Genomic DNA, 27,732 nt, shown 5'->3' on the forward strand with positions numbered 1-27,732 from the left:
CTATATATTTCCCCGCCATATGGCTCATTCTTGCTCATTATTCCAACTCTTGTAATGGGATTGTGATATGGCAACACTAGATAGGGAAGGGGCGAATAGCAAAGACCCGCCACATAGCCCAGCTAACGTTCATTTTGCATCAAACATTCCTGGGGGTAATGATAGTTTTTCTTATGGCTGTACGTGTGTGGCGCACACGACTCCGAGACAGACGACTACCTCTTAGCCACCCACTACTACCTCGCCTAGGCCCACGCCGCCCTCGTCTTGGTGGTGGGGAGGGAGATGGTGATGATGACTGTGTTGATGATAGCTGGGTGGATGAAGGTTCAGGTGATCCTGGTGACGGAGATGGTTGTGGTGATGGTTGTGATGAAGATGGTTGTGGTGGTGATGGTTGTGGTGAAGACGGTTGTGGAGATGGTTGTGGTGGTGGTGGTGCTGCGCTGATGATGCTTGCTTATATGCAGGGGGACTGAAGTCTGAGGGGGACAGTGACTTTCCAGATTTAACTGGGGAAGATGATATGGAAATATCTTGGATGGGTAGTGAGATGTGGGCGAGTTGAAGTGTGGTGAGAGTGTAGGGTGACTGTGGGGGGAAAGAGGTCAGTGTTTGTGGTGGGGTGGTGGATGATAAGTGGCGATAATGCAGCTCAGTCTCCAGGGTCGGGATGCTTTCAGTGGTGGCTGGCCTGACACCAGTGGTGGCAAGAGTGGTGGAAGTGAAGGCAGTGGTGTCGGGGGGGATAGGAATGATGGCAGGGATGGTGGTGGTCTCTTGGAAGGTGATAGATGTCGTCTGAGTGATGGCAGTAGAAGTGGTAGTAGCACCAGTCGTGGCAGAGGTGAAAGGAAATGTGGTAGTGATGGTGCTACTACCACTCTCTACAGTGCTTATCACAGCAGCCTTGACTGCGTGTTTGCCCTTATCACCCGTAGGGTCATATTTCACCCTCGCTCTCCTGCTCCTCACTCTCTTCTCAACATATTCACTTTCCCCTTAACTTTCACTTTCACTGCTTTCTTCACTCTCACTTTCACTGAATAAGTATTTCATATATTCCTCCGACAGGCCCTTGCGAGACATTTTTCTGGTTTATAGTGTTAAAAATGTAAGAACAGCAAGGGAACAGTAAAGTCGGTTTGAAATGTTCAAATATGGCTTTCTCTGAAAATATATAAGAATCATTTATAAACGTTCTTCACAAGCACACTGCACTATATACAACACAGTATCACTATACACAAGGAAGGTATTGACGGTGCGGTAGTAGCCAAACTTGTGTTTATATGCCCGGCCTAGAGCTCACACACCCTACCAGCCTGACTGACGTCACAATACTGAGCTAAATATATGCCGTTTACCCTTCCTATAAGCTCCCAGCTGTTGCCATACATTTCCCCTGGACCTGGCAACCCTCAGCTTTGACTCAACCAAATTTGATGCAAATCCATCCACAGGAAAAGTTTCTCTGACCATTTATAGGGAAGTTGCATCATGTTGCATCACTGGTTACACTTCAGATTACAATGATTATGACTCGCACTGCATCATCTTGTGTGAGGGGGTTAACAATGACAATTTTCCATTCTCAAGCTCAGAGGTTTTCTTTCTCCAGAGAACATTTTCTCTTCAATCCCACGTCAGTTTGTGCCTGAGCATTCTGCAACTTAGTCCTGAACATTACATGCTGACGATGAGCATTTTGAAGTTTCTATTTGCCCCAAGAAACTACAGCATCAGCCATTGTGAATGTTGATCATTTCAGCCTGATCTCTGTTTCTATTTCTTTCATTTTCTTAATCTCTTCTGACTTCCTCTTGCTTTCTATTGCCTCTCTCTTTTGTTGCTCTCTTTTTTTTTCCCTCATATTCACTTGCCGTTCTCATGGCATAACGGTCAGCTTGGTATTTCTGGTAGGAATGTCTCATCTTTCAAAAGATCTGAAGTGACTGGGATGCCCATTACACCACCACCATTCACAACATGATCTTTCACAATTCGCAAGGCAATGAGCGTTTCATCTCCAAGGCTCTGACCATTGACTGCAAGAAGAGGCTTGTTAATGGAAAACCCATTGTCAGGTGCAGCATTTTCATGATCAGTGTCAACACACACTTGGTATGCACAAACAGATGCGGGAATTTCTTTCTTCTCTGCTCATCTTTCAACTCACCAGTGTCAGCTTAGTACCATCAATCCTCCTTAGCACGTGTTTAGATGGGCCTTCTTCGTGGAGTCCAAGACCATACTTTTCATGAACATGCTGCCAGTAAGAGTCTTGTACTCTAGTAGATGTTCAAGTGTTGTTATTGCATGGCTGACACACTTGACTCACCTGACCAGCAGTGCAGCCAGGGTCATTGTGAGGAAAGAAGGATCATCGATATGCCAATGGAGCACTCAGGCATACTGAAGAGGGGAATGAACACCGGGCCAGTTGTGCACCATGAAGGCGGTAGGTAGGTACTTTGTCTCCACGCAAATCACCAGTGTGTTGAACACCAGTGGCACCTTCAAAGGTACATGGTTTTGGGAGAGGAGAGCAAGATTGTTTTGTGAACCGGATAAAATGTGAAAGTCGCCGTCTCAACAGTCAGCGAATTTTTTCCAGGTTTAAAATATGGGCCAGCAGCGATTACGTAGTGTGTATGTCCCCTTTCAATAAGTGTCATCTCTGTGAATTGCTCGGGATGTGTTGTGTGAAGTGTGTCCTGGTTATCATGGTCCTCTCCCCCACCGTTTGTTGGCCCAGAACACTGGTATATGGTTATCTGTTCCACGAACAATATTTCTTAGGAAATCCAGGAGAACTTAAAGAAATCTCAGTATTCATCTGGCAGCACTCGTAGTACACCATAACTGTCACCAGTGCTACGATACCAGCAGTGTGACACTTGGAGTTTGTGACGCTAAACTGCAAGATTGCCTTTGCTTTCACCATTTTTTGTGGTTTACACCATTTACAATAAATGTTTAAGAATTTTACGATTTTCTTTCATTTTCTTTGCCATTTTATGCTTGCTGTCAATTTTGAGCCAAACTGTATTAATTTTATGATTTTATGCCATGCTGAGAGGTTTGTAATTCATGTGTTATCTAAAAATTAGTACAATAGGTATCGCACTTTACCTTAACCTCAGCTGATTTAGTTCACGAAAACTCCAATATAAAATTATCGTTTAAGTTATGTAACGACGGTTGACTATTGAATCTGAACACTGTAAACCGTGGGGTAACCACAGTCCAGCTCTTAGCTGGACGATTGTCCCAAAGTTTATAAAAACTCCAGTAAAAATTCACGGAGTACGTAACTACGTAGACCGTGAGTTTTTACGTTTGCTTGCCAGTAAATCTAACCAAATCATGATCTAGCCACTATTTAAGCGTTAGCTTAACGTTTGCCCCAAGCCTACAAAAACTCTGGTGTACACTAGAAAGGTGCTTAAGTAGGTTGTGTAAAAAAAAAAAAATCTAGCCTTCTGGGTCCATCAGCTCCTTCTAGGGTAAAAGAAGCTTATGTGATAATCATACTGAATGGACTACGTATGGAATGTATAAGAGAATATTAACTTAGCACGTGGAATTCTGTCAAAGCGGTATTGTTACATAGTCTATGATTTCATCATCCTTTGTGTAATGCTAACGTACAGTATGCTGCATGTTTGATCACGAGCGTGTTCTACCTCACTCCCCCCTTCTACCCTTATAGTAAAGTAAGTCGTTCTTTCTGTTGTTCAGAGCAGGATTGTCAACTCTTTGTCCCCATGGCTTCATTTGCGCGTCCTTCTTACAAGTTGTATCAAGCTCTGCCGGCCCCTATATAATGAGCTGTCTCTGCATTATTGCCACTTAGATCTACTCCTCATTTTGTTCACATCTCTGTCCTCCCCTGTACAGTTATTATTGTGAGTGCTCAGGAAGTCTCCAGCCATCTAGCAGCTGTGTAATTTGAGTATAAGTGTTATTGCATTTTTTCTTGTACTGTGTAGCATAAGGTGTTAATTCTTAGGCCTAGTAAGGTTTTTGTGATTAATGTAAAGTTTCATGTCAGCCATTGTTCATAATATTTTGTATCTGTAATAATATATCTTGCATTCACTGAGTATTATCTGGTATTGTCATTTTATCAGGGCTGACTTAGATAAATTTACTCTTGCTAATTTCGTGTAAATAGAGGCTATTGCAGTTAACCATATATTTAACCTGTTTTTTGCCATTACATTATCCTTATGAGTCCTGAATGTTTTGTTGTTAGTTTGAGCATTAAACTTTAACTTGTAATTTTACCTAACTCTTTTGTTTTGAACCTGGAACTTTACGGGACAGTAGTGATTCTTAGTATTCTCACTTAAAGTGTACATTATCTTTCTCTGTTCCGTAACATAAATTTGGCGACCTCTTATCAGGATATTCAGGATATTATCATAAGGATATTGCTTGATATTTTGTGACTGTGATTTATTCATGATGTCTACTATTACTACGCTTTATGAAGCCAAAGATTTTTTGTCAAATGTGCAAACAGTGTGTGATGTAGAAAACAGAACAAAGAATGAACTGAAGCTTGTTGCTCAACAATTGGGAATTGCTGTTCGCTCTCATCATTCTAAAGATCAAATTGTTGACATGATTAATGAAAGCTTGTTTAATGTAACTCCTCCAAATGAGCAAATGCAGATTGAATTAGCTAAGTTACAGCTAGCCCTGCAGGAGCCTCGTGCTAAGGAGGCTGAATTTCAGGCAAATGCTAAGGAGGCTGAGTTTCAGGCTCGTGCTAAGGAGGCTGAGGCACAAGTTGAACTTGCTAGGATTCAGGCAGACCATGAGTATCGCATGAAACAAGGTGGAACTGGATCATCTAGCTCTGATGATTTTGATGTGGGTAAATATGTTAAACTTGTCCCTCCTTTTAATGAATCTGATTTAACAAAGTATTTTCAGTTGTTTGAGAGGGTAGCTACAGGTTTTAATTGGCCCAAACAGTATTGGCCAGTACTCCTTCAAACTGGTCTCACCGGTAAAGCTCAAGTAACTTATGCATCTTTGCCTCAGGATCAATCTGATAATTATGATGTAGTTAAGAGCTTGATTCTTAAGGCCTATGAGCTTGTTCCTGAAGCCTATAGAGTAAAATTTAGGACAACTTATAAGCAAGATAAGCAATCCCATGTTGAGTATGCAAAAATCAAAGAAGATCTGTTAAAGCAGTGGTTAAATTCTAAGAATGTGGATTCTGATTTTGACAAATTTAAGCAGATGATTTTGCTGGAGGACTTCAAAAGGTGTATTTATAAAGATGTAAGCCTATATCTTGATGAGAGAAGAATAGATAATTTGTCTGATGCTGCAGTTTTAGCTGATGAATATGTTCTCACTCACAAGAGATATTCTAAAGAAAAAGGGAAAGCTGAGAGTAAGTACGTTGCCTCTACTCAGAGTACAGGTAACAGGAAAGAGAATAAGGATGATGTTTCTCAGGAAGTAAATACCAGCTTCACCTCTAGATTTCAGAAACGTAAATGTACTTATTGTAGTAAGCTTGGTCATACTAAGGAGAAATGTTTCAGGAGACAGCGTGATGTGAACAAAAAGGAGTCTTTAAATATTCAGTCAATTGGTCTAGTGTCCACCCTTGACAGTACCCAGAATTCTTTAACTGAGTTAACTGAACCTGCTTTGAGGGGTAAATTAAATCCTCATGATGAAGCTCCTCTTTTGAGCAGTAACGTGGGTGACACTCGGAAGAGTTCATGTGCTAATTTCCTGTCTGAAGGTTTTGTCAGTCCTCTGGACAGTAATGACAGGAAATCAGTTAAAATATATCGTGATACAGGTGCTTGCCAATCCCTTATGCTGACCAGTGTTCTAGGCTCTAATGTTAATTCCTCTGATGAAACTGTAATCTTACAAGGTGTAGGGAATAATTACTTCTCTGTCCCTCTGTGCAGAGTGAATTTAGAGTCTGGTTTTGTTAATGGTTCCGTTATGGTTGGGTTGGTTGAGACACTTCCAATGTCAGGTGTAACTTTCTACTTGGAAATGATATTGGTGGAAGTTAAGTGTGTCCAGCTCCTCAGTTGTCTAGTGAGCCAGTAGCTGCGGCCCAGGATTGTGATGTCCCTGATGTGTTCTCTGCATGTGCTGTCACTAGGGCTAAGTCTAAAGTTACTGGTGACTTAGAGGATAATGATGATGATGATGTTATCCTAGCTGACACTTTTCTTGCTAATTTGGACCACTCACCAGATGAGGCAGTACCCCGTAGTGCTGATAATTTGTCGTCTCAAGAGTTGGTTGAGTTGCAGGTTGCTGACCCTGAGTTGAAAGGTCTAGCTAACTCTGCTTGCAGTGAGGAAGAGTCAGCTGGTGCTTGTACTTGTTATTATATAAAGTCAGGAGTACTTATGAGGAAGTGGAGACCCCCAACAGCATCAGCCGACTGTGAATGGGAGGTTGTACATCAAGTTGTCATCCCTCGTGTTTGTAGGCAGGATATCATTAGAGTGGCTCATGATTCCAGTTTGGCAGGACACCTTGGAGTGAGGAAGACTGTGGCACGCATTTTGAAACACTTCTACTGGCCAGGTATCTTCAGGGATGTTTCCTGGTATTGTAAGTCTTGTCACACCTGTCAAGTTGTGGGGAAGTGTAATCAGACCGAAAAGGTTGCACCTCTAGTTCCCATTCCTCCTTTTGAGGCGCCTTTCACCCGTGTGTTGGTGGATATTGTGGGCCCTCTTCCTAAGACTTCTTCAGGATTTTCTTGTGTTGACCCTGATTGATATGGTTACTCGTTATCCTGAAGCCATTCCACTTAGAAATATCTCAGCAAAGAACGTGGTTAAGGAAATGCTAGGGTTCTTCACAAAGTCTGGTCTGCCCAAGGAGGTACAGTCAGACCGGGGAAGTAATTTCATGTCAAACGTTTTCAAGCAGTCTCTGAAAGAGTTGGGCATCACCCAGATCACGTCTTCAGCTTACCATCCCCAGACCCAAGGAGCGTTGGAGAGATATCATCAAACACTCAAATCGATGCTCAAGAAATACTGTTTGGAACATCAGAAAGACTGGGATAAAGGTCTTCCATTCGTTGTATTTGCCGCAAGAGAATCTCCAAATGAATCACTGGGCTTCTCACCTTTTGAACTACTGTTTGGCCATGAAGTAAGAGGACCCCTTAAGTTACTCAAGGAATGCTGGCTGTCGGAGGAAGATGACGTCAACCTGCTGGAGTATATGATGAAGTTCAAAGAACGGCTGTCCACTGCTTAACAGCTGGCGAGAGAGAATTTAGGAGCTGCTCAGGAGAAGATGAAGACTTGGTATGATAAGAAGTCCAGGTTATGCCAAATTCCGCCAGGAGATCAGGTTTTGATTCCGCTACCGGTGCATGGGCAACCTCTTCAAGCCAAGTTTAGTGGTCCTTATTTCGTGGAGAAGAAACTCAGTGATGTCAACTATGTCATCGCCACACCAGATCGTAGAAAGAACAAGCAACTTTTTCACATCAACATGCTAAAGTTATATCACAGGCGGGACGAAAATAATCCAGTCTGCACTGTAGCTGTTCCACCCGAGTCTGCAAGTGAAGTTCTCCCATGCAGCATGAGCCTGAGTGATAGTTTGGGGAAGAATCCTGATATCATGAATGATCTCCAGACTAAGCTTTCTCATCAACCTCCCGAGGAAAGGCAGGAGTTTTCGGCATTACTGCAGGAGTACCCGCAAGTGTTCCGTGCCACTCCAGGAAGAACCACTGTGTTGATGCATGATGTCGATGTTGGAGACGCAAAGCCAATTAAACTGCCTCCTTACCGTGTGAACCCAGTGAAAGTTCCTCTCATCCAGAAGGAGCTTGGCTACCTGTTGGACCACAAGATGATTCAGCCCCGTCAGAGTGAGTGGAGTTCTCCTGTCACTCTGGTCCCTAAGCCAGGGGGGTCACAGCAGCTTTGCATTGACTACAGACGTGTTAATCAGATAACCAAAACAGACACTTACCCTCTCCCTCGCATGGAAGATTGCATAGACAAGATCGGAAAGGCTAGGTACATAAGTAAGTTTGATTTGTTAAAGGGATACTGGCAAGTACCTATGACTGAACGTGCTAGGGAGATCTCATGTTTTGTAACACTAGGAAAGACTTTTGCATGTTCTGTAATGCCATATGGTATGAAGAATGCACCAGCCACATTTCAGAAGCTCATGAATGTTGTAACAGAGGGTTTGGCAGGGTGTGTTGTTTATATTGATGATGTATTAATCTTCAGTGACAACTGGAAAGATCACCTGCCATGTCAGTAAATTTCTTGAGCGTTTGGTTCAGGCTAATCTTGTAGCTAATTCATCAAAGTGTGAGTTTGGTCAAGCTAAAGTTCAGTACCTTGGGTACGTAATTGGTGATGGACATGTTGCACCACCAGGAGCTAAGGTTCAGGTTATAAGTGATCTTCCCAGACCTAAAAGTAGGAATGAGCTACAAAGATTTTTGGGAATGGTAGGTTATTACAGGAGATTTGTTCTTAACTTTTCAATTCTTGTATCACCACTTACAGACCTACTGAAAAAGGGAGTTAAATTTGTCTGGACCGATAACTGTGAATCCTCTTTCACCAAACTTAAAGCTATCCTATTAAGTCAGCCAGTGCTCGCTACTCCAAATTTTGCTAAGCCTTTTAAGATGGCTGTTGATGCAAGTGATACAGGAGCTGGGGCTGTTTTGCTGCAAGAGGATGATCAGGGTATTGAACACCCTGTATCTTATTACAGTAAGAAGTTCACTCCACCTCAAAAGAACTACTCAACTATTGAGAAAGAGCTTTTTGGCCTTGATTTTGGGTTTACAGCATTTTTCATTTTATTTGTGTTCTGGTTTTGACCCCATAGTCATTTATACCGATCATAACCCACTGAAATTCCTTAGTAAGTTTAAAGATAAAAATCAGAGATTGACAAGATGGAGTCTACTTCTTCAGGAGTATTCATTAGACATACAACATGTCAAGGGGAAAGAAAATGTTATTGCAGATTGCTTATCTAGACTTTAGACAGATTGTTTTAGAGTAATAAGAAATTTCCTTTGTAAATTTCTTTTTTCTTTGTGGGGAGGTGTTACATAGCCTATGATTTCATCATCCTTTGTGTAATTCTAACGTACAGTATGCTGCATGTTTGATCACGAGCGTGTTCTACCTCACTCCCCCCTTCTACCTTATAGTAAAGTAAGTCGTTCTTTCTGTTGTTCAGAGCAGGATTGTCAACTCTTTGTCCCCATGGCTTCATTTGCGCGTCCTTCTTACAAGTTGTATCAAGCTCTGCCGGCCCCTATATAATGAGCTCAGTCTCTGCATTATTGCCACTTAGATCTACTCCTCATTTTGTTCACATCTCTGTCCTCCCCTGTACAGTTATTATTGTGAGTGCTCAGGAAGTCTCCAGCCATCTAGCAGCTGTGTAATTTGAGTATAAGTGTTATTGCATTTTTTCTTGTACTGTGTAGCATAAGGTGTTAATTCTTAGGCTTAGTAAGGTTTTTGTGATTAATGTAAAGTTTCATGTCAGCCATTGTTCATAATATTTTGTATCTGTAATAATATATCTTGCATTCACTGAGTATTATCTGGTATTGTCATTTTATCAGGGCTGACTTAGATAAATTTACTCTTGCTAATTTCGTGTAAATAGAGGCTATTGCAGTTAACCATATATTTAACCTGTTTTTTGCCATTACATTATCCTTATGAGTCCTGAATGTTTTGTTGTTAGTTTGAGCATTAAACTTTAACTTGTAATTTTACCTAACTCTTTTGTTTTGAACCTGGAACTTTACGGGACAGTAGTGATTTTTAGTATTCTCACTTAAAGTGTACATTATCTTTCTCTGTTCCGTAACATAAATTTGGCGACCTCTTATCAGGATATTCAGGATATTATCATAAGGATATTGCTTGATATTTTGTGACTGTGATTTATTCATGATGTCTACTATTACTACGCTTGATGAAGCCAAAGATTTTTTGTCAAATGTGCAAACAGTGTGTGATGTAGAAAACAGAACAAAGAATGAACTTAAGCTTGTTGCTCAACAACTGGGAATTGCTGTTCGCTCTCATCATTCTAAAGATCAAATTGTTGACATGATTAATGAAAGCTTGTTTAATGTAACTCCTCCAAATGAGCAAACGCAGATTGAATTAGCTAAGTTACAGCTAGCCCTGCAGGAGCCTCGTGCTAAGGAGGCTGAATTTCAGGCAAATGCTAAGGAGGCTGAGTTTCAGGCTCGTGCTAAGGAGGCTGAGGCACAAGTTGAACTTGCTAGGATTCAGGCAGACCATGAGTATCGCATGAAACAAGGTGGAACTGGATCATCTAGCTCTGATGATTTTGATGTGGGTAAATATGTTAAACTTGTCCCTCCTTTTAATGAATCTCATTTAACAAAGTATTTTCAGTTGTTTGAGAGGGTAGCTACAGGTTTTAATTGGCCCAAACAGTATTGGCCAGTACTCCTTCAAACTGTTCTCACCGGTAAAGCTCAAGTAACTTATGCATCTTTGCCTCAGGATCAATCTGATAATTATGATGTAGTTAAGAGCTTGATTCTTAAGGCCTATGAGCTTGTTCCTGAAGCCTATAGAGTAAAATTTAGGACAACTTATAAGCAAGATAAGCAATCCCATGTTGAGTATGCAAAAATCAAAGAAGATCTGTTAGAGCAGTGGTTAAATTCTAAGAATGTGGATTCTGATTTTGACAAATTTAAGCAGATGATTTTGCTGGAGGACTTCAAAAGATGTATTTATAAAGATGTAAGCCTATATCTTGATGAGAGAAGAATAGATAATTTGTCTGATGCTGCAGTTTTAGCTGATGAATTTGTTCTCACTCACAAGAGATATTCTAAAGAAAAAGGGAAAGCTGAGAGTAAGTACGTTGCCTCTACTCAGAGTACAGGTAACAGGAAAGAGAATAAGGATGATGTTTCTCAGGAAGTAAATACCAGCTTCATCTCTAGATTTCAGAAACGTAAATGTACTTATTGTAGTAAGCTTGGTCATACTACGGAGAAATGTTTCAGGAGACAGCGTGATGTGAACAAAAAGGAGTCTTTAAATATTCAGTCAATTGGTCTAGTGTCCACCCTTGACAGTACCCAGAATTCTTTAACTGAGTTAACTGAACCTGCTTTGAGGGGTAAATTAAATCCTCATGATGAAGCTCCTCTTTTGAGCAGTAACGTGGGTGACACTCGGAAGAGTTCATGTGCTAATTTCCTGTCTGAAGGTTTTGTCAGTCCTCTGGACAGTAATGACAGGAAATCAGTTAAAATATATCGTGATACAGGTGCTTGCCAATCCCTTATGCTGACCAGTGTTCTAGGCTCTAATGTTAATTCCTCTGATGAAACTGTAATCTTACAAGGTGTAGGGAATAATTACTTCTCTGTCCCTCTGTGCAGAGTGAATTTAGAGTCTGGTTTTGTTAATGGTTCCGTTATGGTTGGGTTGGTTGAGACACTCCCAATGTCAGGTGTAACTTTCTTACTTGGAAATGATATTGGTGGAAGTCAAGTGTGTCCAGCTCCTCAGTTGTCTAGTGAGCCAGTAGGTGCGGCCCAGGATTGTGATGTCCCTGATGTGTTCTCTGCATGTGCTGTCACTAGGGCTAAGTCTAAAGTTACTGGTGACTTAGAGGATAATGATGATGATGATGTTATTTTAGCTGACACTTTTCTTGCTAATTTGGACCACTCACCATATGAGGCAGTACCCCGTAGTGTTGATAACTTGTCTCATCAAGAGTTGGTTGAGTTTCAGGTTGCTGACCCTGATTTGAAAGGTCTAGCTAACTCTGCTTGCAGTGAGGAAGAGTCAGCTGGTGCTTCTACTTGTTATTATATAAAGTCAGGAGTACTTATGAGGAAGTGCAGACCCCCAACAGCATCAGCCGACTGTGAATGGGAGGTTGTACATCAAGTTGTCATCCCTCGTGTTTGTAGGCAGGATATCATTAGAGTGGCTCATGATTCCAGTTTGGCAGGACACCTTGGAGTGAGGAAGACTGTGGCACGCATTTTGAAACACTTCTACTGGCCAGGTATCTTCAGGGATGTTTCCTGGTATTGTAAGTCTTGTCACACCTGTCAAGTTGTGGGGAAGTGTAATCAGACCGAAAAGGTTGCACCTCTAGTTCCCATTCCTCCTTTTGAGGCGCCTTTCACCCGTGTGTTGGTGGATATTGTGGGCCCTCTTCCTAAGACTTCTTCAGGATTTTCTTATGTGTTGACCCTGATTGATATGGTTACTCGTTATCCTGAAGCCATTCCACTTAGAAATATCTCAGCAAAGAACGTGGTTAAGGAAATGCTAGGGTTCTTCACAAAGTTTGGTCTGCCCAAGGAGGTACAGTCAGACCGGGGAAGTAATTTCATGTCAAACGTTTTCAAGCAGTCTCTGAAAGAGTTGGGCATCACCCAGATCACGTCTTCAGCTTACCATCCCCAGACCCAAGGAGCGTTGGAGAGATATCATCAAACACTCAAATCGATGCTCAAGAAATACTGTTTGGAACATCAGAAAGACTAGGATAAAGGTCTTCCATTCGTTGTATTTGCCGCAAGAGAATCTCCAAATGAATCACTGGGCTTCTCACCTTTTGAACTACTGTTTGGCCATGAAGTAAGAGGACCCCTTAAGTTACTCAAGGAATGCTGGCTGTCGGAGGAAGATGACGTCAACCTGCTGGAGTATATGATGAAGTTCAAGGAACGGCTGTCCACTGCTTTACAGCTGGCGAGAGAGAATTTAGGAGCTGCTCAGGAGATGAAGACTTGGTATGATAAGAAGTCCAGGTTACGCCAATTTCCGCCAGGAGATCAGGTTTTGATTCCGCTACCGGTGCATGGGCAACCTCTTCAAGCCAAGTTTAGTGGTCCTTATTTCGTGGAGAAGAAACTCAGTGATGTCAACTATGTCATCGCCACACCAGATCGTAGAAAGAACAAGCAACTTTGTCACATCAACATGCTAAAGTTATATCACAGGCGGGACGAAAATAATCCAGTCTGCACTGTAGCTGTTCCACCCGAGTCTGCAAGTGAAGTTCTCCCATGCAGCATGAGCCTGAGTGATAGTTTGGGGAAGAATCCTGATATCATGAATGATCTCCAGACTAAGCTTTCTCATCTACCTCCCGAGGAAAGGCAGGAGTTTTCGGCATTACTGCAGGAGTACCCGCAAGTGTTCCATGCCACTCCAGGAAGAACCACTGTGTTGATGCATGATGTCGATGTTGGAGACGCAAAGCCAATTAAACTGCCTCCTTACCGTGTGAACCCAGTGAAAGTTCCTCTCATCCAGAAGGAGCTTGGCTACCTGTTGGACGACAAGATGATTCAGCCCCGTCAGAGCGAGTGGAGTTCTCCTGTCACTCTGGTCCCTAAGCCAGGGGGGTCACAGCGGCTTTGCATTGACTACAGACGTGTTAATCAGATAACCAAAACAGACACTTACCCTCTCCCTCGCGTGGAAGATTGCATAGACAAGATCGGAAAGGCTAGGTACATAAGTAAGTTTGATTTGTTAAAGGGATACTGGCAAGTACCTATGACTGAACGTGCTAGGGAGATCTCATGTTTTGTAACACTAGGAAAGACTTTTGCATGTTCTGTAATGCCATATGGTATGAAGAATGCACCAGCCACATTTCAGAAGCTCATAAATGTTGTAACAGAGGGTTTGGCAGGGTGTGTTGTTTATATTGATGATGTATTAATCTTCAGTGACAACTGGAAAGATCACCTATGCCATGTCAGTAAATTTCTTGAGCGTTTGGTTCAGGCTAATCTTGTAGCTAATTTATCAAAGTGTGAGTTTGGTCAAGCTAAAGTTCAGTACCTTGGGTACGTAATTGGTGATGGACATGTTGCACCACCAGGAGCTAAGGTTCAGGTTATAAGTGATCTTCCCAGACCTAAAAGTAGGAATGAGCTACAAAGATTTTTGGGAATGGTAGGTTATTACAGGAGGTTTGTTCTTAACTTTTCAATTCTTGTATCACCACTTACAGACCTACTGAAAAAGGGAGTTAAATTTGTCTGGACCGATAACTGTGAATCCTCTTTCACCAAACTTAAAGCTATCCTATTAAGTCAGCCAGTGCTCGCTACTCCAAATTTTGCTAAGCCTTTTAAGATGGCTGTTGATGCAAGTGATACAGGAGCTGGGGCTGTTTTGCTGCAAGAGGATGATCAGGGTATTGAACACCCTGTATCTTATTACAGTAAGAAGTTCACTCCACCTCAAAAGAACTACTCAACTATTGAGAAAGAGCTTTTGGCCTTGATTTTGGGTTTACAGCATTTTTCATTTTATTTGTGTTCTGGTTTTGACCCCATAGTCATTTATACCGATCATAACCCACTGAAATTCCTTAGTAAGTTTAAAGATAAAAATCAGAGATTGACAAGATGGAGTCTACTTCTTCAGGAGTATTCATTAGACATACAACATGTCAAGGGGAAAGAAAATGTTATTGCAGATTGCTTATCTAGACTTTAGACAGATTGTTTTAGAGTAATAAGAAATTTCCTTTGTAAATTTCTTTTTTCTTTGTGGGGAGGTGTTACATTGCCTATGATTTCATCATCCTTTGTGTAATTCTAACGTACAGTATGCTGCATGTTTGATCACGAGCGTGTTCTACCTCACTCCCCCCTTCTACCTTATAGTAAAGTAAGTCGTTCTTTCTGTTGTTCAGAGCAGGATTGTCAACTCTTTGTCCCCATGGCTTCATTTGCGCGTCCTTCTTACAAGTTGTATCAAGCTCTGCCGGCCCCTATATAATGAGCTCAGTCTCTGCATTATTGCCACTTAGATCTACTCCTCATTTTGTTCACATCTCTGTTCTCCCCTGTACAGTTATTATTGTGAGTGCTCAGGAAGTCTCCAGCCATCTAGCAGCTGTGTAATTTGAGTATAAGTGTTAATGCATTTTTTCTTATACTGTGTAGCATAAGGTGTTAATTCTTAGGCCTAGTAAGGCTTTTGTGATTAATGTAAAGTTTCATGTCAGCCATTGTTCATAATATTTTGTATCTGTAATAATATATCTTGCATTCACTGAGTATTATCTGGTATTGTCATTTTATCAGGGCTGACTTAGATAAATTTACTCTTGCTAATTTCGTGTTAATAGAGGCTATTGCAGTTAACCATATATTTAACCTGTTTTTTGCCATTACATTATCCTTATGAGTCCTGAATGTTTTGTTGTTAGTTTGAGCATTAAACTTTAACTTGTAATTTTACCTAACTCTTTTGTTTTGAACCTGAAACTTTACGGGACAGTAGTGATTTTTAGTATTCTCACTTAAAGTGTACATTATCTTTCTCTGTTCCGTAACAGTATCCATACATAGTAATGCACCTGTAAAGAATTCAATCACTGATAGTGAAATGAACTCCAGACTAAGGTGAAAATGAAGGAACAACACAGAATTATTTATCTTCACAAATTGCATTATCAGGAAGTAATGCCTTAGTGTGTTCATTAGGCAATGTTCAAGTGTGTCAAACAACTAATAAATATATATCGTTACAGAACGAGTAAGCATTAGTAACGTTATGGACTTCACTAAGGTAAAACAGTTTTTAACCATTTCTTTGCGAGGGACTGTTTAGTTAATCTAAATTGTTTCACGATAATAGCTACGACACGACGTTGTGGTGCAAAATTTCGCAGGCTGATTATTAATGGAACAAGCCGATAGGTGATGATGGCCCGCTCTAAGTGGACCAAGCTATGTCAGCAACCAATAGTGAGTTTCGACATTAAAAGTCATTTCTATTAGGAGGTACCCCAGTGTAACAATTAACCAAAGAATCATGGCCCTGGCTTATTAATCTGGGAAGCCTTAGCATTTTGCACGAGCAAGGTCGTAATTTTAGTGTTTTTCAAGTTTTCTGCACTTGACCTTTGACTCCTGACCTGGCCGATATAGGTCATGTATGTACGAATCACACATGCAGTTCTCATTAACATCTACTGTATAAGCATGCAAACGTCCATTCGATTCCATCCACCCACTGTGGAGCTAGATAATTTGAAATTCACAGAATGGCCCACCAGAGATACAACTTCTAGGTGGCACTGCCAGCAACTGGAAGTAAGTTTAGGCACTAAATGATGGGCCACACGATGGAAGGGGTCCACAGACCTCCAGCTGGAAAATACATTTTTATTGGATAACAGTATTTTCACCCATTCTCTATTATGTGGCCGTGGATGAGAACACCTTCCGCCACTGGAAGTATGGTTGAAAGTTCTTCAAAAATGTATTGTATATCGTCCTTAATTTACCGTAGATACTCGCCATTCACCCGGGACTGGCCGTGAAACATAAAGTTGCCTCATGCACCCAGCTGTGGTGGTGGTATGGGAGCTGAGGAGTGCGTCCTGGCTGTGTGTGTGTGTGTGTGTGTGTGTGTGTGTGTGTGTGTGTGTGTGTGTGTGTGTGTGTGTGTGTGTGTGTGTGTGTGTTGGTTGCGACCAATGAAAATGTAGCCGGACATCGAGCTTCACTTACTGATTGGTTGGCCGTACATGGCAGTGTCTTTTGGCGGGAGTTTTTGTCCCATCATTCGCCAGTCCCTACCATTGTACTCCATTCATAGCATGAAAAAAGGAATTCTCGCTGGTTTACAGCCATCTTTTTCAACTTTTACAGAGTATCCTGAGTGATTACTGGGGCAGCAATGTCCCGTTGTGCTGGTGATAGTGATGAAAGTGTTTTGGGCACTCAGGAATTGGTGAAGACAGTGGTTTTGTGGTGAAGTCGTTCTGTGTCAATAATGGTAAATGACACCGTTATACTTCTGAGGAAAATGGCTGAGCTTGTGATGATAGTATTGCTGACCCTGATTACAGCTTTAGTGATGATGATACTGGGAATGTTTCTAGTAATGGGATAGTGTTCGAGATGTTGGTGATAATTGTGTGAGCATTGTAGGTAGTGGACGAGGTGATGTGGATGAAGGTGGAGTGGCTGCTGCTGCTGGCTGTGGTGGTGTTTTTTTTTTTTTTATGTATCTGACTCTGGGCATAGGCTTCACAGCCTGTTCCTAAGGCCCAGTAGTCCTCCTACATACCATACACCTTTACATGTCACCACTTTGGCGCCAACACCCACCGTCCATATTGAATACATGTTAGGGTTGTCTCATACAGGACTGGTGTATTGGTATTAGCGGGGGTATTTTTACGACATGTCGGCGGGTCCTCTGGTAGACCAGTAAAGTTTGCTATTATGAAATCTCTTCCCTGCCCCAGCAGGGATTTGAACCTGGGTCCGGTAGGACTGCAGGCTACCTCTACCACTGGTGGTGGTGTCAGCACAACAGGTCGTCCTCAAAAACGAGTTCCTGCTACCCATACAGAATAAAAAGGCCGTGTTTGTGTACGGCAGCCAGAAAAGTGGAGGAAGAATGTAGCCAAGCAGAAGTGTAATAGGGGCAGGAATGTGTTAGTTCTGACAAAAAAAAATAGTTGTGGAAGCATGCAAAGTTGGTCCCCCATGCCATGATGGCTGCTTTGAGAAGACAGCAAAAAAGCAATAGACAAAATTTTTACCAGTTTCTGGGCAACTGGCAGTTACAGTGCCCAGAATGCCTATATTCTAAGCCTGAAACATGATGAGGCAGTCAAGATGAAGTGCACACATGTGGAGGGGAGCCTCATGCCAGTCTGCACTGTGTATTTTTAAAAAAGTGGAACACTGGGAGATCAAAGTGTGCCGCTCTGCTTTTGCATTCATCCATGGGCTGGGCAAGAAGAAAATGGCCATTCTCCTGCAAAAGCATTGTGAACCACCCAATGTCTGATAAACATGGACACAATCCCTCTCCACGTGCCATCACTGGGCATACACTGGAGCTCACACACAAGCACATCTAACATTTAGCTCTCACTACGAGTCACTTCACCCGTGCCACAGACCCTCATTGACGTTACCTGGAGGCTTTGAACAACATCACCGAGCTCTGTGTCAACTACCTGACGTGGGGCAAGCAGATCAAGAATAATTAGTGCAAAGTGTTAGAGCACCTTTATAAAACTGTTCACACACGATAACAACGTTGACTTCCAGCCAACAAAGACAGATGTTTGTTCAGCATGTGAGAAGCTTAATCAGGAGATCAAGAACAGGAAGGAGGCTGGCTATGATGTTGCCGACATTTAAGACCAGCTGGCTGTACACAAGATTGATGCCCAAGTGCCTCGAGACCTCCTTCATCAGGCTGAGCAGAAGGCACCCTCCAGAGATTCAATCAGTTTCAAGAAAGAGGCCATAGACCTGCAACAAATGCTTCCTTGCCCACAGCTGTGAGATGGTGTGTCTTACTGTATAGGAAAATTGTGAGTCTACAACTTCTGCATTCATGGCATCAGCAAGGAGAAGGCCACTATGTTTGTGTGGGACGAGGTGGCAGCAGAGCGTAGGTCAAACGAGGTTGCCAGTTGAATGCTCACGTGGCTTCAGATAAAGATCAACCAGCAACAGCTGGACTTCATCACTCTTAGTGTGTTCTTTAACAATTGTGGGGGCCAGAACAAAAACAGCACCGTGGTTCTTATAGTCCTGTTCAGGGTTGAGTTCACGTTTATGAAGTCTGGCCACTCGTTCCTGCCCTGTGACCGTACGTTTGGCCTGATTGAGAAGAAGGTCCGCTCTGTGACGTACATCTCTAACATCAAGGTGTTCATTAGTGTTATAGCTCCCTCTGTCAAAAGGCAGTTCCTTGTTGTAGCCATGAAATGGGAGGACTTTTTGGATGTCAAAGCCCTGCTGAACCACATCACAAAACGTCAGGCAGTTGGTGTCTCCCAGGCCCGTCATCTGGCGGCTGACATCACCTTTCAGGAATGACTACAACCTTGATGACACTCTAGCCAGTATTACCAAGATGCGAATGATGAAGGGAAGGGCGAAGTATGCACGGGAGTGGTTTGGCTCGTCCAGTGTGGTAATGATGCCTAAATACCCCACTGAGTGCCTTCTGACACCACGGAAGTGCAACGACCTTAGAAATCTTCTCATCTTTCTTGAGTCAAAAGCCTAAACGTGGCTCAACAGTCTTCTTGACCATCAGGACGAGTTGAGGCAGGCACAAGGGAGGCTTCAAATGCTGGTCAGAGGTCACAACGAGATCATGATCCTGACAGCAACACTTTGGACTATAACGCCAGTCGCACTGGTGTCATCAGGCACTTGTGCAAAAAGACTCCCTCCCCTCCATCTATGCCTTCTTCGTTGATGACTATGGGCTCACAATGGACAACGGCATTTGTATTACCTCTACTGAGACCTTCAGATAATAATCTCTTGTGTTTAATGAGTGTATTAAGATTTTTTTCCATAATTATTGTGATTAATAATAATAATAATACTATTTTTTTTACTACTTTTCTGCTGTTGCATTATTGGCCTTCACTGATTACAAGAGCAGTACATACATACAGTATAGGCATGCAGAGGAAGAAACAGACATAGGGAGCCCGACAGACAGACAAACAGTTTTCATGAGAGTAGATGGAGAGGAAAGTTGGGAGTTGGACTGATTGTTTTTTTTTTTTTTTTTTTGTCGTACCCATTTGACCGTTTTCAGGGGGCATAGTACATTCATGTTATTTAATTTTATTTATCTTTGTTCTAATCAATGTTGTTTTTTGCTTAATCAATCAAGTTTTGCCAGAAAATGGATTGAAAGTTCAGCAAAATAAAAAAAATAAAAAAATAAAAATAATATTAATTAATATTTTATATATATATATATATATATATATATATATATATATATATATATATATATATATATATATATATAAATATATACTCAGAAACCTTTCCTAGAAAAGGATGAACGTTCTACCACCAAAATAATAAAAAATGTTATGATTGCGAGAAAATTGCTGAACATTAAACTCCTATTCTGGCGTTTTATGATTTGGCGTGAGAACACCTTATGTTGTACGATCCCTAATATTATTTCCATTAAAGGAGAGTAACGGAAATGAAAGCGTCAAGTTCTGTTTTTAAATGATAACCGCAGCATAGAAGTACTCAACAAAGGGGAGATCTTTTGCAGTGACAGGAGAAAGTGTACACACAAATGCCAGACGCTCTCATTACATAAAACACTCACAGCAAAGAAATGAAGTGGCGAGACTAAATTTCGGTGGGTTTCAAAACATCTTTTTTCGGGTGGTTACATTTGCGATGATGGTGATGATAGCAATAAATGAAAAACTTCAGGTGGGCTACTTTTCTCACGGTTGACATATCCCTGCTCTTCACTGAACAGTCTCAGAAAAGTCTTTGACAGTATTATGTGCGACTCAAAAGTGTAATTTTACGGCCTGCACCAATGTAACCGCGCGCGCGCGCGCGTACGTGTGTGTGTGTGTGTGTGTGTGTGTGTGTGTGTGTGTGTTTCATGGTGTTTGTGTGTGTGTGTGTGTATATGGTCAGCAGTCAGGTAATATATTTCTTAATGGTAAATCTGGGTCATACTTTGACAATGATTAAAGAAAATGTTTTGGCATTAGCCTTCATCAGCATAAAAAAAAAAAAAAAAAAAATCGTTAGTTTTACGATGTAATAAAAAGCAATAAGAATTTCATTCCTCAGTCAAATGAATTTGCAAGAAAATAATGAAAACTAGCGAAAAAGGTGGAAATAGATGTTCCATATTTTCTTCCGCAGGTCGGCAGTCAGGTAAAATTTTTAGTATCCGTAAAACTAGTTTACATTAAAATACCTTTAGAATAAGTTTTGTATTTGATGTAGCCATCGTTAGCACAAAAAATTTGATATGTATGTTAGTTTTAATATTTAATAAAAATGAAAGAATTTTAGTTGTTAATCAAATGAATATGGAAGAATATATAAAAGAAAAATCTATAAAAAAGTGGGAAAATATGTGCTTTACTTCTTCATACAAATGTCAGCACTAACGTAATATCTTTAACATACTTTAATATTAACAAAGCAGTCGCCCTTTAACCCCTCGGTGGCTGTGTGTTCGGAAATACAGGGGACCCCTGGCTGGTGCTGGGACCATTTTCTTTCTTCTTTCTTTCTTTCTTCTGTTTTTTATGTATCGAAATTTTTTTTTTTTTTCTTTATCAACGTGGAGAGAATCGTCTTACGCACCAGGCGGCGTTCTAAACCCATCCTATGATTCGTAATGAATCGCGAATAAATTCTCAAAACGACTGCAGACACACCAGTGAAAGCTAAGCAAATGCGCCGCGCTAAGGAATATCCATATTTTCGTTAAAAAATATAAAATCTAATGGTCCTGAAATTGTTTGGAATGACTAAAAATATGTAATACGACCAAAATCAGTACATAACATGGAAAGTTTTATAAAATGAAGCAAAAAAAGGATTATGTATTGTTATGAGTAACAAATGGAAGGAGAATATAAGAGTATGGGTCAGTTGGCTCAAGGATTCTGTATGCGGCAAAGCAAGATCGTGCAAGCAGAGTGAGGGAAGAGCTGTGGACGTTTGAAATGAATGAGGGAGTGTTTTTGATTGGTGATAAGAATGGTAAAGTAGGGAATGTGAATTTGGATGGAGTAGTTGGTGAGTGGGGTGTGCCTGCTGAGATTGATGAGAATGGCAATGCTTCAGTGGACATTTTTGCTGGGAGGGGGTTGGTGATAGTCAATACCTTCTTCAGGCACAAAATGATCCACAGGTATACATGACGTGTGATAAGGGTGGATGGTGAACTGAATGAAAGAAGGGCAATGATTGATTTTGTGTGTGAGGATGAAAGGATGCGAAGATATGTAATGGATGCAAGAGCATATAGACGTTGAGGGGGGTGGACTTTCTAACTACCACTTGGTGGTGGTCAGAATCAAGGTCCAAGTAAAATGGAGATATAGAAGAAGGGAAGGACGAGAGGAAGGAATAGATGCAAGGATAGTGGAAAGGTTACAAGAGGATGAGAAAAAGACAGAATATAAGTGGGAAGTGGAGGAACGATTGGGTAAATACGAATTGGAGCAGATGGGGGACGTGGAAGGTGTGTGCAAGATATTCACATAAGAAATATGTGCAGCAGGTGAGGTGGTGTGTGGGGTGAAGAGAAGACGAAAGGGAGTGCAAGGAACAGCATGGTGGAATGAAGAGGTGAGACAGGCTGTGGCACAAGAGAAAAAAGCTTATAATGAATGGATGAGAAATAGGTCCGTGGAAGAAGTTGAGAGACGGAAGAGAGAGTTATATGTAGAAAGGAAAAGACAGGTGAAAAGCTTAGTAAGAGAGTAAGAAGAGAGTGGATGAGGAATTTGGGAGGAATTTGAGTGTCAAGTGGAGGGAATATAAGAAATTGTTCTGGAAAGAGATAAAGAGAGTCAGACAGGGTGGCAATGAAGTTAGTAGGGGAGTGAAAGATAAAACAGATTACTAGTTGAGAACGGAGAAAAAGTGAGCAGATGGAGAGAACACATTAAGGAATTGTTGAACATAGAGAATGAAAGTAATGCGAGTATAAGTGGCTGGGGAATGGCTGGGAGAAGGAGGGAGGTGAGAAGACAGGAAGAAATCAGTAGGATGGAAGTTGTGGAAGCAATGAAGAAAGTCAAGATGCGGAAAGTCCCAGGAACTGATGGAGTGTTTGGTAAAATGCTGAAGCATGGGGGAGAGATAGTAGGCTAGTAGAATGGATGTGGAAGATGTGCAGATTGGCCTGGGAGGAAGGTAAAGTCCCGGAGGTTTGGAAGTCAAGTAGAATTATTCCCCTGTACAAAGGGAAAAAGAAGTGTATGGTAATCACAGGGACATTTGTCTTCTTAGTGCAATAAGAAAAGTATACGGTAGGATACTTATTGACAGAGTTAGGGAAATAACAGAGGAATTAGTTGGAGAACAGGGAGGTTTTAAGAAGGAAAGAGGCTGTGTAGATCAGATATTCATCCTTAGCTCCTTAGTGGAAAGGTTTCTAGAGAAGGGAAAGAAGTTGTCTGCAGCCTTCATGGTTTTGGAGAAAGCGTATGACAGGGTGGATAGACAAGGATTGGATTGTGGAAAATATTAAGAATATTTGGAGTAGATGGGAAGTTGTTGAATGGTGTGAAGAGTATGTATGAGGGTGCTAAGGCTGCAGTGCGTATGGATAGTGAACTGAGTGAGTTTTTCTATCTGAAAGTTGGGCTGAAACAGGGATGTGTCATGCCTCCATGGTTGTTCAGTCTGTATATGGATGGGGTTATAAAAGAGATACAAGGTAGAGCAGTGGATGTTGGACTGGCCCTAATGAGAGAGGGCAGTGTCTGGAAACTCCCTGTACTGCTGTTTGCAGATGATACTGTGCTGTTAAGTGAAGACGAAAGGGAGTTGCAGGGCTTGGAGGATGAATTTGGGAGAGTGTGTAAGAAACGGAATCTAAATGTGAATGTAGGAAAGTGTAAAGTTATGGTCTTCGAGAGAGATGAAGTCAGTGAATGTACGGTGAGGAAATGGAAAATGTGAGTGCGTTTAAGTACTTGGGTAGTGTGATGAGTAAGGATGGAAGTTTGGAGGATGAAGTGCTTGAGAAGGTACAACATGGAAGAAAGGTTGCTGGTTCCTTGAAGGCAGTGATAAAAAACAGGGATGTGAGCATTGAAGTGAAAAAGTTATTACATGACAGTATTGTGATACCAAATCTAACGTATGGATGTGAAGCTTGGACGTTGTTGGAGGGACACAAGTCAAGAGTGAGAGCAGGGGAAATAAGTTATTTGAGAGGAGCATGTAGAGTCACATGGAGAGGCAGACTGACGAATGAGGAGGTGAAGGAGCGTTGTGTTGTGAATATGGATGTGATAGGAAGCATTAGGAGAAACACAATGAGGTGGTTTGGCCATGTGGAGAGGATGGGGAGTGAGAGACTGATGAGGAGAGTGTGAGTAAGGTGGAGGGGGAGAGAGGGAGGGGAAGGCCAAGGATGAGATGGAGGAATGTAGTTGAGAGGTATATGAGAGAGGGGGGTGTGAATTGGGAGCAGGACAGTGAAATGGCGGGGGATAGAGTGATGTGGAGGCGATTTGTTCGTGGCCATCCCGTGTGGGATTAAGGCGTCAGGCAATAGATAGATAGAATTATGATTTTTTTCACAGTTGTTGATGTTCATTTTGTTTATGCAAGTATGGTGTTAGTATTTTTAGTCTGAGTGATGCAGTGTGTGTCTGAAGAGAGACGAAAGATGCTATTTTTAGTCTTACCAGCTAAGAGTGCTGCTGTATGTGGAGATGCCGAACTGTCTCGGCCAAGTTTGATATGACCCGAGATTAGCACTTCTTACAAGGGAATTAGCATGAACGGAAGGGGAGGTTTTACATCCACATATTCACCACAAGAACATCTCATATGTTGCTGAAGTGCTTGTGCAAAACAAAGAAATATGTAAAATGGAAAAAGTCGGTACATAATGTGTACTTAAAAGTAAAAATGTAATTATGAATGTTTTCCCTCTTTTTTATGTTTATAATGTTTATTCCTTTATGGAATTGTTTTTGTACCCTGGGTGGTATAGTGTGTGTGGAAAGAGAGGAGAAGGAGGCTAATTTTAGTATATTACCAAATAAGGGTGTGGCTGTGTGTGTATAGGCTGAACCGTCTTGGTCAAAATTCGATATGGCCCGGAATTAGCACCTTGCACGAGGAAATTAATGTGAGGGGAAGGCAAGGTTTTACATTCATATATTCACCACAAGAACACCTCATATGTTTCTGAAATGCTTGTTCAAAACAATATGTTAAATGAACAAGTTCAGTACCTGATATGTATATTCATAAAAAGGAATATCAGAGCTGTGAATGTTTTCTCTCTTTTTACGTTTTTTTTTTTTTTTTTTTTTCCTGTACGGAGTTGCTTTTACACTGAGCGGTGTAGTTCATGTGGAGAGATAATGGGTGCAGCTGTGTGTGTTCAGGGACAACTCTCACGATAAAAATAATAATAATAATAACAATAATAAGGCCAGAGATCAGCATGGTGGGCTAGGGAAGGGGGTAAGGGATGGTAAGCTTGTAGGCTAAGTTGTAGTTGTATGTAGAAAAGACGAGGAATATGAATGTTTCTTGTAAATAAAAAAGAAAAAAAGGAAAACAACACAGTAAAAAAAATGACACAAATAAAATAAGTAAAGGAAAAAAACAACTTACCTTTTACACTTGTAGGGTTGTGGGTTGTGGTTTGTAGAGTGGGCAGAGCGAGTGAGCCCAAGGGATTCTCATCTCTCTCCCTCCCCCTCTTTCCAGGTCAAAGGCAAACTGTGATAAGGTGTCACGGTCTTTATATTCTTTATTTGACTTACAAGCTTTCTTATTCTACCTCACACTAACGCTTGAGGGGAGCGAAAGACTGACGTCCACTCATGACTGATTCACGAGATGTTCTAACCTCCTGACTGGTTTGGGGGGTTGAGTAGGTTAGTATCAACAACTCTCAGACCTTCTCTACCTTCCCAAAACTATGCACATTTTTTTTACAGATCATGCTGGATCAACGCCACTGGCCACACTATGATTAAATGCCGGCGGCCATTTGGCGGTTAAAATACTTGAAGAAGGCGTTTTGGTTTTAGCCATCAGTAGCCTAAAAATTTTGATGTCAGGTTTACAATAAAAAAAAAAAAATAGAACTTAAATTCTCAATTGTTTTAACATGCAAGAAAATGTCCAAGAAAAATACCTAGAAAAAGTGGGAAAGATGAGCCTTTCCATTGATACTTAGGTCAACAGCCAGGTATTATGAAATGGTACCGGTGAAACATGGCCTCACACACACCACAAACTCAGCCAGGAGACAGGGCGTGTGTGCTGGGCAATCCTCAGGCCCTGTCTTCCCCCTTACCCCACTCAAGCCAACCACCACCAACCGGGCTACAGCAAGGCTCGGTCTCCTCTAATGAGGAGAGAATCAACAACAACAACAAGCATGGCCTCAGTTTGAAATGCTTAGAGTTAAATGTTCTGGCTTTACTGTAGCCAACATCAGCCTATAAAAATGTCTTAGTTTTACAATATGACAAAAAGTAATGATTATTTCATTTCTGAACTGAGTGAATGTGAAGAAATAGTGAACACTGAAGCAGAGAAAGACTATCGAACCCACACTTAGTGGTTTGATAAGGTTTCCTTTCTACTTCAGTGTTCTGTACTCTTTGATCCGTTGTTGATGTCTGATCTGTCTTTTCCTGTCGTTGTACTAGTTCCTTACGAGCCTTGTTAAGTATTGGATTTTTTTTTTATTCAGTCTAGTTTCTTGGGGTTTTATTACCGATTGGTGTTCCATTTTTGTGCATTTTTTTTTTTTTTGTGTGTGTGTGCTTTATTTTTATATTTATGAATTTTTGCTGTAGTTTTTTCCTGTATTTATACTAGGCCTATAAGAAGACCAAAATTTTGGGAATGATGGTTTATTATGTTAATCTGTATTATATGTTTACATTTATAATAATAATGATGATTGAGACATATACTTAGAAATGGTAAATTTCAGATCCATCACGGTAGTAATATAACGAGTATATGCTCCTTGGTATAATCGCACATATGTACCCTGATGATGGCCACATGAGGTGTCAGAAAATTCGGAGAACTATATCAAACGAAAATGCTGGCGAGTGTTATCTCCAACCTTATTTGTCGTTAATGGAAATTAAGGTTTCATGGGTCCATTACATATATATATATATATATATATATATATATATATATATATATATATATATATTCAAGAGGACTGTCCAGAAAGTATCCAACCACAGGCTCTAAAAAAATTAATAGCTAACCTGTTGAGCTGTGACACAAATCCTCATCAACGTAAGCCCCTTCTGACATGATGCATGCAAGCCAGCCTTTTTTTCCACTGCCTGAAACATTTTTCAAAGTCGGTATTTGGTATCTCATGCAGGTGCTTCGTCGCATTCGGCATGATCTCTTCTCTCGTCTCAAATCGGGAACCCTTCAGTGGCGTTTAGTGCTTGAGGAATACCCAAAAGTCTCATAGAGCCATGACTGGTCAGGAGGAAGCCTGCCAGACCTGCGGGGTGTTGTGCTTGGCCAAATATTCCTGAATCATTTGAGATGAATGGGCAGAGCGCTGTCATGCTGCAGCTTCCAACTTTCCTCGGTCCGAAGGTCTGGTCTCTTCCACCAAACTGCGTCACAAAGACAACGAATATTACCGAAGTACTTATGTTTGTTGGCAGTCTGACCTTCTGGTGAGTATTCGTGATGCACAACATAACGGTAGTCGGAAAAAAAATAAATAAATAAACATATGACTGCATTTCACCTTGCTTTGGACCTGTTGTGTTTTTTGGCTGAGGCAGCCCCACATGCATCCACTGGGCCAACTGTGCTTTGGTTTTTGGATCGTTCCCATACACCCAAGTCTCGTCTCAACTTATAACACTTCAGAAAGTCTGGATCACGATTTGCACAGTCCAATATTTTTTGAGCAACGTTCATCTGAGAGAAGAGATAATGACGAATGCTACGAAGTACCTGCAGGAAATACCAAAAACCGACTTTAAAAAATGTTTCAGGCAGTGAAAAGAAGGCTGGGCTACATGACTCAAGTCCGAAGGGTCCTACTTTGATGGGGATTAGTGCCCTAGCTCAACAGGCTAGCTGTTTGCTTTTTTAGAGCCTAAGCTTAG

The sequence above is a fragment of the Coenobita brevimanus genome, chromosome 93, assembly GCF_032717465.1.
Source record: "Coenobita brevimanus isolate Jiangsu-jjx chromosome 93, ASM3271746v2, whole genome shotgun sequence".
NCBI lineage: Eukaryota > Metazoa > Arthropoda > Malacostraca > Decapoda > Coenobitidae > Coenobita > Coenobita brevimanus.